The sequence below is a fragment of the Falco naumanni genome, chromosome 9 (assembly GCF_017639655.2).
Source record: "Falco naumanni isolate bFalNau1 chromosome 9, bFalNau1.pat, whole genome shotgun sequence".
Lineage (NCBI taxonomy): Eukaryota > Metazoa > Chordata > Aves > Falconiformes > Falconidae > Falco > Falco naumanni.
Window position 1 is genome coordinate 15584500 of NC_054062.1, and position 16299 is coordinate 15600798.

Sequence of the window (16299 nt, forward strand, 5' to 3'; positions counted from 1 at the left end):
CCCATTGATGTGGAGAAGGAGGGTCTGAAAAACTGTGTGTGGGGGGAAGGGCTGAATATTCAGATTTGGTTAACAGTTTGGAATGTGTTGTTTGGGTTTTTTTTTACCGAACATTCAGATTGATTTTAAGTGGGTAGCATTTGCATCTAATTAGGCCTGATAGAGAGAGAGGTCCCAGATCGTTCTGTGATTCTGTGACTGTGGTTCAAAGCTGAAAAGGGATATATCCCCCCTTTTATAAATTGTTTGTTTATAATTTTTTTCATCCTAAACCAGAACAGCAAGTCCTACAAAGTCACCCAGTTTTGCCAAATATCTGCCCCTGATGCACCAGGACGATTGTTTGTGTGACAGTGTTCATTTCTCTGTCCCAGAAGATGTCCCTCTTGTTCTAATCCAGCACAGCTCATGTCCAGGGGCTTCAAGGGCTCTTTTGGCAGAGCCCCAGTTAAAAGCAGACTGGGGGGCATCCTTCATCCCAGGGATCCGGGTCACTTCACCGAGCTGCCATACGAGCGCTCGGCAGCGGCTGCGTGACTCCGCTCCCGTGTGGGACCTTTACTGGATTTAAGTGAAAGATGCTTTTCATCAGGGCTCTTGTATCTTGGCTGATCGGGGTGGCAAATCCGTTTCAGTCAGGGGTTAAAAAGCACCCAGGACTGAGGCGCTTGGGATGGGGGGGAGGAAGTAGGGAACGGCAAGTCACGGGACGGAACGGGGCTGCGCTGGGATGCGGGAGGTGACAGCCAATTTTAACAGCGCCCCCTGCTGGCCCTTGGCAGGATAACACGCAGGACATTCAGCTCGCAGTAAGGCTGCAACGAGGGGAAGGTCACAGCGGCTCGTTTCCTCACGCCGTGGGCTCGGTGAACTTTCTGTAAGCAATAAACGCAGCTAAGCTAAAATACTGTGCTAAAACACTAAAATGGCTCTGGTTTTCATTGAAGGAAGTTAGTGTCGCTTTGATCAAAACTTAATCGAAACTTGAGGGGGCCGCTGTGTGTGCGAAAACTGATGAAAGTTGCTTAGAAAGCTGGCACTGTAGAGCGGGTGATGCTGTCGGCCTCCTGAGCATACTTCATGCTCCAAAACTTCAGAAAAGGGCCAGCAGTTGTCCCTTCCCCCACTGCTGTGCCTGCCTTGGGCTGTGCTCATTTGAATCGCTCAAAGACGGGACATTTCCGAAAGGAAACAGTGACCAGCATGCTGAGCGTTGTAGCCCAGGCCCGGGGAACAGATGCTGTTATGTGCTTGTTTCTACCCCACTGTTACATTGCTTTGGCTTTTCCAGAGGTAACGTACCCAACAGTCAAAACCATTGCCTGCCCACGTGCCTCTGTTACTCCTTGGCCTTGTAAAGCTTCTTTCGCTTCCCACGTAACTCTGCCCACCAGACAGAAAGGTTGGCTGAGAAAAGCCGTACTGCATGGGTAGGGGCAGGGAAAGGGGAGCATTACCCACTGCTTCTTGCCTCAGGCAAACACTGAAACTGCCATCGATGGGATGTCCTGACACCCCGGGGGACATGCACAAGGGGTTTTCATTTTCTTTTTGCAATATAAATTTCAAGCACAGTCTGGCAGTTGGTTTCCTTATTGGAGCGTGGCTGCAGCAGCCCCTCAGTGCGTGTTTTCCCAAAGGAATCCCAGGTTCATCTGTGAGCTGTTCCACCTGGCCAGATCGCTCAGCCCCGGGGAAATCGTGGTGGTCAACGGGGCTTCAACAGACCGACGTGCCAGCGTGCAGTTCAGCTGGCAGGAGCAGAGCTGTAGTTGTATCAGCGTTAACAAATGTGGTTTCAGTTTTCATCAGTCCTATCTCAGCTGCCTGTGGGATGTGACTGCTTGTGAACGTTTGATTAGATAGATTTCAAGTGTTTTTCCATGTCATTAATAAGACAAGGTAGGAACTTGAAATACTTGAACAAGTTATGCTAACAATTGCAGCACTAAAGCCGGTCCAGTGTTATGAAAAAATATACTAACTTGGAGGTAAGTTAAAACCTTTTAGGTTCTTTTTCAAGCTACAGTCCAGAGGAACAGCCTAACATAGATTTTTGTCAGTTCCTGTTCTGTATTTACTGACTTCATAATTTTTCCATGGTTTGAATTGCTAGGTTTAGACTTTCTTTCACATCCGCTGTACACCCAACATAATAATGTCCTTTTTGCATACCTGAAATGCCACAGAGATGGACCTGTCAGCAGAGAGCGGAGAGGACAAGCTTGATGCCCCTCTTTTAGTCTGCAAAGAGGTACCGAAAGATATGAAACTCCAAGAACTGGAAGGCAAAAGGCAACACTGCTACAGCATCGCTGAGACTGGCTACCTCAGTGCGTGACCACATCGGAGGGGCAGTTTTGGTGTTTCCTGCAGGAGCAAGTCACTCCCTGAATGAAGGTGAAATCCATTTCTGTTGCTCTTCTTGCACTGTTCTGTTAGCTGCTATTAAAAACCAGGATTCTCAACATCCTGAGCAGGCCACTTGGCAAATCCACAGGCCTAGAGAAAACCTCTTGGATTAAAATTACGATCTACTATGTAATGAAGATAATCAGGCTCACAGAACACCTCCAACTGCTACTCGCTTCACATCTTTGACACCATTTCTCATTAGGGAAGTGTGAAATTGCCAGGTTTTTGTCGGAGCAAAGCCTTCATCCCAAAGCCAGAAGAGTACGAGCTGTGTTTTCTTCCTTTCATCCCTCTCCCCCACCCACTTCCTTTTCTACTGCAGAGAAATAAGTGAACTCTTTGTAATCTCTGCTTTCGGAAGGTTTCATCTCCCAAGCTGCTTAATAGATTATCAGCGGCGCCCCAGCTAACAGATGGCTGGAAGTGACAGCAGTGCTGCAAAGAATTAAGTAAATTATTTCCATCTCAGGATTGGTCTCGTTCACTGTGTTATGTAGCTGTTAAGCATTTTCCATCCACTCGGATGAATATTTGTGTATCATTTACGGAACATGAACAAAATCTCTCTGAACCAAGATTTCCAACCTCAAGGCGACTTGTTATTTTTGGAGTCATCATTAGGCCTTGGGCAAAGACTTAAGGGAAATCTTATCCTCTGTAGTTGGGCCAATAACACTGTAAACTTAAAGATGAACTGTCTTTTTCTGAGCTCAAGATTAGGCAACCGACCAACCTCTCGCTAAGCCACTAGCAGCAGTCAGAAAAACTACTGAGTGTGGCAATTTTTTTTGTAATTGTTTGTGTTTGTTTTTTTGACTCTTTGCTCTGGTTTGCTGAAAAATCCTTTTCATCTGCAAGTGTGGAATGTTCTTCTGAGAGAGGAGAGCTGCCAAAACCCGAATCTATCTTTTTTTCTTCTTCTTTCATCCCCTCCGCCCCCTGCCTCCCCCAACTTCGGAACAGAGGCTACAAGCTAGAAAAACAGAACTTGGAAGTGAAGAGTTTTTTTCAGGGCCCAGCATTTTCAAAGAGGGATGCCCAAGGATGCGACTGACCCCTGGCCAGACCCCCAGCGGGGTGGGGTGGGGGTGGATGGAAGGGGAAAGCTGCACAGCTGAGTGCTGCCAAGAGTAGCTTGGCTTCAAGGTTACGCTGTTCAGGTCCAGCTGTCTTTGTGTACATAACTGGTGTCTCAGCAAAGCTCTCAAACTGGATAGGAAAAGTGAAGAGGGAAATCAGGCTATATACCAAAAGGTCTTCCTGGTGTGCTAAATAAAATTGAGATAGCCCAAGCAGTGACCCAAGTGACAGAAATGAAGAAAAAGGGTGTTAATCTGCATTCAGCCTAGTTTCAGTTTTAGTCCCGTGTGAAATGACTGGTGGGGCCACGACTGTTAGAGCAGGGCCGCTGTAGATACACTGTGAAAAGCATTGTTCACCTTACCGTTGTTTCTTAATTTGCCTATGGATGAGTTCAGCTGGGAACTAAGGTCTCCAAAAGCATCACGTGGGTACGTCCTGTCAACTTTAATTTTACTTATGTGGCAGCAATTTGCTTCAAGGCACATTTTGCTTCACCAGGTTGGGAGATTTATGAGCATCTGGACTACAGCAGAATGAAGCATCCACTGCCAAGAGGATGTGCAGTCCTCACACCCGCCCTCTCTTTGCTCTTTGTGGTCTTTGCCCTGCTCCTTCACCCTCCCCATTTTGTATAGGCATCACCCACATGAGGATTGTTACTTCCCCCCCCTCCCCCCCCTTCATATTCTCCTACAGTGGGTAGGGGTGGTTGTACCTCTGGAGGGCTGATGGATCACAAGCCCTCCTATATATTCTATAAAAATCACCAATTCTCATCACAGGAAAAAAGGGAGTGATGGGAAAAAGAAGTAATTGTTACTGAGCTTCTCAAAAAGTAAACTCACAGCTCACTGGAATGTGAACATCACTGTTTTCCATTGAAAAGCGTGTTAATTTGCTACAGCATCTAACTTGTTCCATGATTTTTTTATTTCCTAACACTTAGATGTAGTACACAGTTCTGGTGCACTCAAAGCACAGCTGCAGTAGCCAGCGGTGGGGATTTTGCTACCCATCCCCAGGGTCACAGAACAGGCACATGGCAATGCGGAGCACGAACAGGGGCATGCAGGAGAAAGTGACAATACCCTTTACCAGGGTATGACGTTTTTTTCTGTTTTGCAATACAGAGAAGCTGTACAGAAAACTTGTTTTTACAAAGCAGTCCTTCTTCAGAGGTCAGTAAGAAGTTAAAGGATGGTCAAAAGGGGTGGGTCACATCACACCCTCACATTTGAAAGGATGTTCCACGTACTATAGTTGCTTGTCCATCTCCCTTAGCTCTTCAGATACATTTGGTTCCAACTGGGCAGCTCTGAACCTCAGTCAGAGAACCCTGAGAAAAATCTCTGTGAGCAAGGGAGGGTACCCAGCGGAGCCGCTGTCTGAGCCTGCTCCTCTCAAACAGAGGCACTGTTAAACAGGACTCTGGTCGACCTCCAGCTTCCCATCACAGCACAAGAGGAACACTGTCTTACAGAGTGGAAGATACTGGTCAGAGCTTCAGCAACGTGGGAGGCTTTGCAGAAAGCATGTGAATCACTGCTTGTGCTGGTAAGCTCCTTGGGAATTGTGGCAGTGAGGATGGGTCAGGCACTTGGGGCTGGTAAAGTAACTGTTGCCTAGAGAAGAGAGCATCTTGAAAAATTAGAGAAGATTTTTCTTGTGGGTTTTTTTTGTGTGGGTTTTTTTGTTGTTGGTTTTTTTGGTTTTTTTTTTTGTTTGTTTGTTTTTTTTTTTTTGCCAAGGAGACTAGAAAGTAAGGTTTCAGTCTATTCCTGTTGTAGCTGTACTGACACAGATGGAGCTACAGAAAAAGTACCTTTGGCTCTACCTTGTGGTGAATCCTTTATGAGAGGCTGGACACACTGCAGGTTGGCATTGCCACAGCTACCTTTGCTAGGCATGCTTTCCAAATGCATGTTCCACCAATACTGCAATCCCATTTATTTCTACAGATAACAGCACTCATTTAAAATCAGGTGGCAGCTTTTGCATCTGCTGCAGGTTTCATTAAATTAACACCATCAATAGATTCGCATTTTGGGGACCTCTCTTAAATGTGTAGTTGAATTGACAGAAGACAGAGATACAATAATTTCCCCCATTACATTAATGCTGGGTTTTTTGGAGGCTTAAACAGGACCTGAAATTGTAGCTCCCAGGGAGGGGTTTTACTAAATGCTCTCCTTGCCCTGCTACAGGCGGAAGGTTGGATCTGGCACGTTGCCATCCTTTGTAATTAAGGTCTAGAAAATCTTGGGTTGTAAGAGAGCACCAGGATTGTGGCAGGAGGGTGACACTGACTGATAATCAATCCTAGAATCATTTAGGTTGGAAAAGACCTTTAAGATCAAGTCCAGCTGTTAACCCAGGACTGCCAAGTCCATCACTAAACCATGTCCCTAAGCACTGCGTCTAATTATAAACACCTCCAGCAATGGTGACTCCACCAGCTCCCTGGGCAGCATGTTCCGATGTTTGATAACCTTTTTGGTGAAGAAATTTTTCCTGGTATCCAGTCTAAACCTCCCCTGGTGCAGCTTGAGGCTGTTTCCTCTTGTCCCGTCGCTGGTTACCTGGGAGAAGAGACCTACCAATGGCAAAAAAAAAAAAAAAAAAAAAAAAAAGATGAAAAAACCCCCATAATTTTTAATGTCCTGCCACCCCCTTCCTGTGGCAGGTCGCCCCTGCGCCAGGGCGGGCACTCTTGCCCCGAGACGGAGCTGGGGACCTCTCCGGAGTGTCACCCCTGCCCCCCGTGCGGCTCGGAGCACGGTGCGCCCGCTGCAGCCGCCCCGGCCCCGCGCCCGTCCCGCCCCGGCGCGGCCAGCAGGGGGCGCCATGGGCCGCGCGCGGGCGGTAGCGGGGGGCGGCGGGCCGCCGGCCGCTACTGGGGCGGTATTTTGGGTTGCGGGGGTCGCTGCGCGCTGTTCCGGGGCAGTCTCGGGGGGAGCCACAGGCGTTAGAGTCTTCTTTTCTTGCGCATCCGCAAAGGAGCGCAGCGGTACAATGTGGGGGGGAGCCCACCGCCTGCCCTGCCTCTGCTCCTGTCCCAGCCTGGCCCGGCCCCTAACACAGCCACATCTGCCCCCCCCCCCCCGGCCAGCCCAGCCCGGGTCCATCTCTGCAAGGCCAGAGCAGCACGGCAGCCAGGAGAGGCAAGGTAAGGGCTTGGTGGCCTGGGAGCCTCCGCTCTGCCCTGGGACAGCTGCCGGGCCCGCTCTCCAGGTGGGAAATCCACCGGGATGCGTCAGTGCCAGAGCACCTGCTGGACTGAGAGGAGTTACTTTATGGGATGTCTGGGGGAGGAACCAAAGGCAGGGAAACGGAGGGGATGAGGGGATGTAGGTCGTTCTGGGGAGGAACAAGGGTGGGAAAATAGAGGGATTGAGGGATAAAAAGGGCTCATCCCACCTCAGTCATTTCCTTGTTGGTACGCTGGCCATGCCCTGTGTTGGTTTGGCCGTGCCCTGGGACCAGTCAGCACTGGTGGGGGGTCCTGGGTGGCTGCGGTGGCAGCAACAGGCAAGAACGGAGCGAGTGGGCTTGAGTGCCAGCAGCTGGGGTGGGACCAGCGGTCCCAGGAGCCCACGTGTCCATAGAGCCGACAGCTGGAGCTGGGTGAGCGGGTGAATAGCATCTAGTGCAGGTCAGGCTGGCAAGTGGGGGAAGTTGCCTCTGAGCCAGAGGTATGTGTGAGTCTCTAGGGATGAGCTCATGGGAGAAGGTGGCTGTCGGAGGGACAAGGGGAGTCCCAGCCGCTGCCAGAGAGACTGGGGGGGTCTTCCCTGTGAGGGTGGTGAGGCACTGGCCCAGGCTGCCCAGAGAGGTGGTACATGCCCCATCCCTGGGGGTGCTCAAGGCCGGGCTGGATGGGGCTGCAGAGGAACGAAGCTGGGTTAATTAGCATTGATAATACACAGCTGTTGGCTGGTGTAGACAGGGTGCAGCTGTGGCTGGTTCTGTTAAGAGGCTGGGCAGCCGAGGAAGAGAGAGAGAAAGAAGCAAGAAGAGAGAGAGAAAGAAGCAAGAGGAGAGAGAACACATGCACTGGATGAGATGAGGAGAAGGCAGCAGAGGGACTGTATGAAGGATGTGCTGGTATGAGATGGTAAAAGACCTTGTTGCAGCTTGATAGTTTGGAGAGTGCTGTGACAGGGCTGGGAACAACTGGTCCGGTGGCAGATGTCCCTGCCCCATAGCAGGGGGTTGGAACTGAATGATCTTTAAGGTCCCTTCCAACCCAAACCATTCTGTGATTCTGAGTCTACAATTCTATGATCTGCATGGGTAGCCATTTATATATTTTTATATGCATATATGTATACATATGGTGCATATGTGCGTTCTGTGTATGTTTGCCCACTGGGAGCACATAGGCAGCCTTGCTCCTGGTTGGACCTGAGGGTATGGAGCTGCGGCAGCCCTGCCTCAGAAGAGGCTGTTGGATCTGGACCAGTTTCCCCCGAGTATCTAAATTCCAAGTGGGATGCTACAACCTTGCCTGCCTGCACAGGGCTGCTCAGAGCCTGCTTGTCAGCCACGGGGGAACAGCTTGCCACTAAGCTGGCTGCCAGCAGATGATGTCTGAAAGCACTTCTAGCCCTGTGAGTTGCAGGCAGAGCTTCACCTCTGGCTGATCTGGACAGTAGAGGGTCCACAGAGGCTGCTTGTGGAGGGAAAAGGTTGTAGCTCAGGCATGCTGGAGCTCACCTTCCTGCTTAGAGCAGGAGACACCACCTCCCCCATGTGCCCATTTCAAGGCTTGTAGCTGGTAGAAGGATTCCACAGTGCCAGCTGAGGTCGCGAGAGACAAGGCCAGGTGACCTACCAGTACAGGGGACCGCTGGAAGGAAAGCAGTACACCAAGACAGACTATTTCTGGAGGATTTTGCCTGTGTTCAGGCATTATCCATAAAGCCTTGCATGCCCTAAACAGAACAGAATCCACATGGATTTGAGGAGCTGTGTTATTTTTAATGCTCCTTTAATAACTTCAGGCTGCCTTTTTATCACTCCTTTCCTAGATGATGTAGCACAGGGGATCTTCCACTCTCCATGGAACGTTATCTGAAGGCTTAGGGTGTCCTAGGAAACGAAGAGAGGCAGCAGTCCTGAAGCTTTTCTCTGAAACTGCCCTCCTACCCACTAACAGAGAAAGCAGATATAACCCATCCCTTCCTTCTCCAGCAGAAGCAGTTGCAGCAACGTTGCCCCAGCAATGGCGTTTTTTTCTGGCCACCACAGGAGCAGTCCTAGGGAAAGGAACCTGGGCTTTCTAATCATGCTCTTGACTCTCATTGTCTGCCTGTAATATTTTTTGGTAGCACTGACAGAAGTTGACATCATGGATGGGCTTTTCATTGACTTGCAAATACCGTCCTGATACTGGAGATCACCCTATATTAGCTTCTCTCTGAAAAGAGTTGCAAAGAGGGCTGTTCTCAGAGAGTGCAGATGATCAGAAGGCACCAGGCAGTCACCGCATGGGGGCAAAGGGCATCGCTTGTTAGAATATCGACCTGTAATCACTGATGTGACTTATGCACCTATACGTACCTCTCTTTGCTTTGCTCTTTGTACAAGCAATTTCCGCAGACAGCTGTGCTGAGGCGGAGAGTTAAAGCTGAGCTCGTGTACTGTCCACTTCTGTGCCACCATTCCTATAGGTGTCTTGGCCAACTGTGGCGAATATGTACTAGATGGAGTGCTTGTGAGAGCAGCAGCAACTGAGGTGGGGAGGCCAGTTTGTTTGTCTCTGTGTGAGGAGAGAGGAAACAGGAGGCAGGGTGTGGAGGGAAGATGGACAAGCCCATGGGAACAGAGCTGATGGGAGTAGGGAAGGTGATGTGTTCATATCCAGACTTGTTACCAGGCACAGCATGCAAGTCTCAGAAAAATAAATATTATCAAGAGAAGAAGCAGATAGGGAATCAGAACATCTGTAAGCAGGTGAGGCAAGAAATTTTTTGTGTTCTGGGGGTTATTATGTACTTCCAAAAAAAAGGAAAAATTACCAGAGTTGAAGATGCAGGGATCCCAGGAGGATACCTTCCCCCTCCTTTGGCTCTATATTGCTGGGATCACTTGGTGGAGCTGATAAACCTGACATTTCTTCATTGCTCCCATGTTTTTGCAGCTCAGTTTGCCCCCAAGAAGCAACATCTGATTAGGGCAGGACGGAAATGTGGTGGTCCTGAGCCTGTTGAGGTACCAAAATGAGTGTGGGAAGGACTCTTACGGATGCTGTGCTTCAGCATGGTTAATCTGCATAGTTTGTAGCTTGACATAGTTCAGGTACTGAAGACAGACACAATGAATGTATCTGGTGGAGCAGATCGGACCAGATCTGTGGCTGTGACCAGCAGTCACCTTGTTTATGACTTTTAATGTGATTTTTGCTGTATTTTTCCTCTACCCTGGATTTTACTTAGCTGTAGATTTTCTAATGCTTCCTTGTGCTTTAGAAGTTGCCATGGGATGAAGTTGGATAGACAGGCAATTTAGGCTTGTGGAATAAGCACATTAGCTTAATGTGTCTGAAGCACTTGGCACTGTCAGCACTGTCATTAAGCGTCCACCTTTAGTTTCCAGAATTAATCCCTCATAGAGGGAGGAAACTGCTTTTATACCTCTTAGAGCACTTTTCTCAAAGATGTGCAATGTTGGAAATGTGCTACAAAACTGCTACCGGGGTCAATAGGTTCAGGTGAGTTTATTCTTAATGCAGAGCAGCTGCAAGCAGAGACAAGGAGATCCCACGCTGAGCACTGCTATCCCAGAGGGATCAGCGCTTCCCTTGTGCTTGTGGTCACCCAGACAGGAAGCTCAGAAACCTGTATTCAAAAACAGGAAAAGAAACAAAGAAAGAACAGCCCCGAGAATCTTGTTCTGGGGAATGCAGTGGCAAACCTCACAGCTTCACAGCTGCTTTACTCTGTAACACAAAGGGTCACACCTGTCTGCTCCACTTGAGATGCTCACGTGGGAAAGTTTATGCAGAAGGATAGCAGGGTATAAATCAGAGTATTCACCGCAAACACCCATAGCCTTGCTCCCAAGTCAGCGTCACAGGCACCGAGAAATGTGGATCTTCTGTTGTAGCTCCGCTCTTAGATTGCGGTTCCCCTCCTAGGAGTGCAGGAGTTACATTTTTTATTCTTTTCCCATCTCTTATTTAATATCCACTTCTAATACTCCTCTTCCTGAACTCTAAGCATCCCTAATCCCTTTCATGTACTCCAATCTACAGTCAATTTTAAAAAGAATCAGACGCACTGAGAGATATAAATGTAATTGTGGCTCAACCTAGTCAGTGAATGTTTACTTCAGGTTTAAAGCTGGTGATTATAACAAAAATCTCGCTACCTGGGCCAGGAGTCCCTGGTGAAAATCCAATAGTAAACATGCTATGTGAGGCAAGCATTTGACATCTGCAAATGGGTGCCATCTGTTCCTTCTTTTAAGAGTATTAGCCATCTAAGAAAGGAAGAGCGATGCATGAAAGTTGATCTGAGGTCAAAAGAGTGAGATCAGGGTTTTGGTTGCCAAGTAAAATGGTGTATAGATTTATATCCCCACACACGCTGCTATTTTCTTTTTTCCAAGCAGAGAGGAGATACTTGCAGGAGATACTTGCAACAGATACAAAGTCATACCATCCAGATTCAGGGGAAGTCTGGATGCAGAGGCAGTCATGCAGCCCAGGCTTCTTTTTAGGGCCCGACCAAAGCCTTTTCTAAATGAGGAACCGACTAACCTCAGAAGCCAAAAATTTTGACTCAGCCTTTTGCAATTCTGCTTGTGCTCCCACCCTGAACCGCTCATCTCTGGGCAAGGAACAGCTCATTGCTTTTTTCACGACATACTTTGCTCCCATAGTTATTAGTAAAGCCTGTTCATCTCCTTGGTCAGTAGGTAATGGAGCTGCTGTGCTCACCTCTCGTCTTTCCCACTTCTTGGCATTGCTTCAGGCCCCTAGGCTGGCACAGGAGCTTCAGCACTGCTTGGCTCCCTGCAGTCCCACCTGGCTCTGGCTTACCGAGGATTTGGGACCATTTTCCCTGCCTCTGTTCTTAAGTGTTACAAACCAGCACTTTTCACAGTTTTACAAAAACTTGATCATTTAAAGGCTTTACGTCGTGTCATACGGGAGTGTTCTTGGGGCAAGATCGATGGCTGTAGGGAAGCACCAGCCTGGTCTGCAGGCACTACCTACCAGCTTATGTGGCAGCTCAGAGGCTTTGCTGAGCTGTGGGCTGTTGCAGCAGGACTGTCGCTGGTCCTCAGGCAGGCTCTGGCATGTTTGTAGTACAGGAGAGCGTACTATAGTGGTGACAACCCTTTAACAGCAAGGAAGAAGGGGTATGCTGTGCAATTCACTTTGCTGTCTTTGCGATGCCCACAGTCCTACACAAGAGCATCTTCTGGATTTTTGATGCAGGTTGTAGCAGCTTTTAAAGCTACAGCTCCTGGAGTGAAGGAATTGGATGGAAACCTCCTGGTTGCATTTAGAAATAAACAACAGCAAATGCCCCTTGATTGGGGTTAACTCTAAAGAATGAGTTAAACCATCACAAAATGTATTAAACTTATTTGGGATTTTTATCAGACAAAGCAACCCATGTTGGGAATGGCAGGTTGAAGAGTGTGGCAACAGCCGTGCTGTGAAGAGGCAGACCAAGGGTGAGGCATGGGGGGAACACCAGCGGTACTGAAATATTAGTAACAACGTTAATTTTGACTTGTATTTACTTGTATAGTCTCAACTTAGCGACTAATGTGGTCACTGATGACAGCGTGGCTGTGGTGACTGGGGTGATGGAGTTAAGACCCATAGGAACCCAGAGTGAACAGCAGATTTAGGACTCTGACCATTAAGAGAAGGCAAAGCACATCTGGCCAGCCCAAGTGCCTACTCTGACAAAACAGCTGCTTATGTGGATGAAGGGATGTAACATGCCTTGACCTCAGTAAGAGGTCAGCAGATTAGTTACAGAAGTTACTCTAGTGTAGATGGTAGGGAAAAAGGTTCTTCTCATTTGTTGTGTAAAACTATGTAGCCTTCAAAGTGTTCTAGCTTCATGAAGCTGATACTATGGGAATGAACCTGTACTTCTATAACACAAATTAGGTATCTTCAACTAGGGAAAATATTCATCACATTGATACAAATTATCATTAAATCAACATAGCTTTCCTTTCTGCTGCAAGGCATTTAATAATCTATATTAAAAATGCAACACCATGTACTTATTACTTGGGTTTGGACCCCATATCCAGTTCTGGATTTGGATTTTCATTAACATCTGTGTCATTAGTGGTACTTTGAAAAATAAATGTTCTGGTTTGCATTTTATGATTAATGGGAGTGTTTTCAGTCATTCACCTTGCTTATGATACTTAAAGGTTGGATATAACAATAGACAAGTTCTTATTTGTTGAAGGGATAGTGGAGAAAATGCAAATGGTTGGCAATAGTATGGGTTGTAGAAACCTAAATAATTCCTTCCATGATTTTTCTTCTGAGTGATTTACTCCCAAGGCAGAAGAACAGAGATTTGTGGTCGCAACCCATTCATGCAAACTGCTATAAACAATACTGGCTTATCTGACATGAGGAATGATATAATAATGTGACGCTCCATTTTTTTTTTAAAGGTGCTTTTAAAAAGAGTCTAAAGATTAGGATATAAGGTGGGTAACTAATGAAGCCTACATGCTGCTGAAAGTCGTGTTTCTTTTCACCGGAGGATCAAAGGATAATGTAAAGTTTCATGTTAAACAGGATAGAGAGCTTTGCTGAACAGAGAATTATCTTGGCCCCGCTGTATACAATAATGATACGGTGCAAGAAGGAACACAGGATTACCAAAGAACAGACTCCACAAGCTCTGATTTTAAACTGCGGGAGTAGAATCAGAACCTCCCATTAAAACAGGAACATGTGACTTATTTTTTTAAAGCTCCATGCAAGTCACACATTGTATGTAGCACTCTCATATTCATTAAGCACAATGAGCAATTGCAGATTAAAAGCTGCTGGTGTCTCACTTCAACCAGGCAAATGCTTTCTGGGAAGAAGAGGGAACGGATTTTGGTAATGAAAGGTTTTCAGGCTGCAAGTTTAAATGCAAAGAGGGAAAGACTCTTCACTGTGTCGACAATAAAGGTACATCTGCAGGTCCCCTGCAAAGCCTCTGTACCTATAGCAGATCACACCTCCTAAAGCATCTATATCAGTGGCAGTTATTTTGCACAGTTCTCATTTCCCTGAATCAGATGACAGCTGCAGGCAGTACCATGAATACCTTGACCTGTGAAATAACAACGCTCTCTTGTCGCCAGTGAAATTAGTTTGACTCCTGCAGTTGCTGTGTTTTTTTCTGCCCCTTTGCAGGGTAAGGCATATTCTGTCACCAGTCGGATCGCACACTACTTGTCTCTGCATGGTTGAAGCAACTTAAACCTGGAGGTAGTGACTTGGCCTGAAGACTCACAGACAAGACCCACCTCCTGCCAGTCCACAATGACTTACCGGTTGACGTTTGCCTGGAACATATCCCCAAAATGACTGTGGCTCAGAGAATATCTAAAAGATCAGGAAAGGAGAAGTAGTAAAAAAGTATTTTTTATGCTAAATAGGAGGAAATTTGGTGCCAAGAAGCCTTGTTAATCACAGTCATAGAATCATTTAGGTTGGAAAAGACCTTTAAGATCATGAAGTCCAACCTTTAAGATCAAGTCCAACGGTTAACTTATCACTAAACCACGTCCCTAAGCACCACATCTACATGTTTTTTAAACACCTCCAGGGATGGTGACTCCACCACCTCCCTGGGCAGCCTGTTCCAGGGCTTGACTACCCTTTCCTTGAAGAAGGTTTTCCTGATACCCCATCTAAACCTCCCTGGTGCAACTTGAGGCTGTTTCCTCTTATCCTATTGCTTGTTATCTGGGAGAAAAGACTGACCTCCACCTGCCTACAATCTCCTTTCAGGTAGTTGTAGAGAGTGATAAGGTCCCCCCTGAGCATCCTTTTCTCCATATAAACACCCCCAGTTCCCTCAGCTGCTCCCCATCAGCCTTGTACTCCAGACCCCTCACCAGCCCCCTGCCTGGCTCTGGACATGTTCCAGCACCTCTACATCCCTCTTGAAGTGAGGGGCCCAAACCTGAACACAGTATTCAAGCTGCGGCATCATCAGAGCCGTTATAAGCTGTTAAGGCTTTGTTAATTTTCCTCAGGTACTCCTAGCAAGGCCACATTGTACTTGTGTATTAAGGTACCATTATGTATACGGCAACAGTGCAAATAATCAGGGCTGCATCAGGGATGACTCATAGTTCTATTTAAGAGCACCATGACATCTCTACATGCAAATCATTACCATCAGCCTCATATTTGAATTTGTTTGTGGCGCATGCGGAGCAGTGGACATGGACCCTGACCCGTGACACACTGGTGTGGGTGTAGTTAAATGGTCACGCATACTGAGAGTTTTGCTATCGGCCTGAGAATTACTTTACCGTTAGATAAAAAATGCCAGAGCCAGAGCTGGGAAAAAGTAGGGTTGCACCTTTGCATTTGGATAGTGAAGGGCTGGATGTAGCTGTTTACGTGAGCTCTTTGTTTACGTGAGCTCTTTATTTATGCCTGGCCTGCTTTGGTCCAGCAGCCAGGTGGGTGTTGCTGTTGAAGGTTCTGCCCTGAGCCTGCCAAGCTGCCGTCTGCCAGACAGGCTAAAGCACTAACCTGAATCCAGCTAATGGCCTCATGGATAAGATCCAAAGCTCTTTACAGCTCATAGTCAGTGCTCTGAACATGTGCATGCAAGTATTTATGGATACCCTGGATGGATATGGATTTCTTCTAGCTCATCCAGGACATCCACAAATAAGCATGCAAATATTTATTGATATCTTGAATAAGCTAGAAGCCTTGGAAGTTTAGGGGACTGTAAATCCCCTCTGTCTACCTTCCACAAGCAGTAGTGAGCACAATAACTACTCCACAGCGTGTGAAGAGGCAGTTCATTGCTCAATGCTCTGCATGCAAACTGGCCACAGAGGGGCAGTGGCTGGAGGTGCCGCCCTCCACGCGTCTGGAATTGTCCACTGTCACTGGGGACAACAAGGAGCCCTATGCTGCCAAATTTCATGATGTACCAACTATTGCAACTACATCCATTTGTCTGTTTCTAGCAGATGATACTGCTAACGTACCTTCAAGTCAAAACCGTGGAGCTGCTTCCCTGACTGCCCTGCACCTATGATATTTAGGTTGTAAGATGCTCAGGACAGATGCTGCTTCTTACTATGACCATTTTCACAGCTTTAGCTGAAAGAAAATTTGCTCTTACCTTGGCCTCTTGCCAAATCTACCCCGGTGCCAGGCTGTTTGGAGGCAGCGCATCCCTCTCCAGACACAGCTACACAATCAGCAAGGCAGTTTGGATCTCCTCAGGTCTCCAGGGCTGTAGCCATTTCCAACCACACTGAGGAAACCTAGTAGCATAGGATTTCTTGGAAGGAATTTTTTATTACAGCTTTCAACACTGTCTTTCTTGACTTGCTGGTTAATTGTGTGACTGACTTACTTTTTGCCTTGCTGAGCAAAAGCTCTTCAAGTTTTGCTGTCAGGGATCCCTAGCCAGAAGGGCAGCAATCTGCCTGCTCTGCTGTAAGCCAGGTGACAACGGCTGCACGTGGGCTGTTGATCTTTTCTAATTGCTGCCACATCAGCATTCACATTAAGCTGTCTGAGCTGACGGTATGAAACTCCGTAATCCCTGCAAA

At 47.4% G+C, this 16299-nt stretch overlaps 1 long non-coding RNA gene across 1 annotated transcript; it reads right to left on the reverse strand.

Moving 5' to 3' along the window:
• Positions 1-9178: 9178 nt before the first annotated feature.
• LOC121093319 lies at positions 9179-16159 on the reverse strand. Its single transcript, XR_005829549.1, has 3 exons — positions 15864-16159; positions 14039-14092; positions 9179-10337 (listed from the first exon to the last, which is right to left on the reverse strand). It is a non-coding gene; the product is annotated as an uncharacterized LOC121093319 (long non-coding RNA).
• Between the last annotated feature and the right edge of the window lie 140 nt (positions 16160-16299).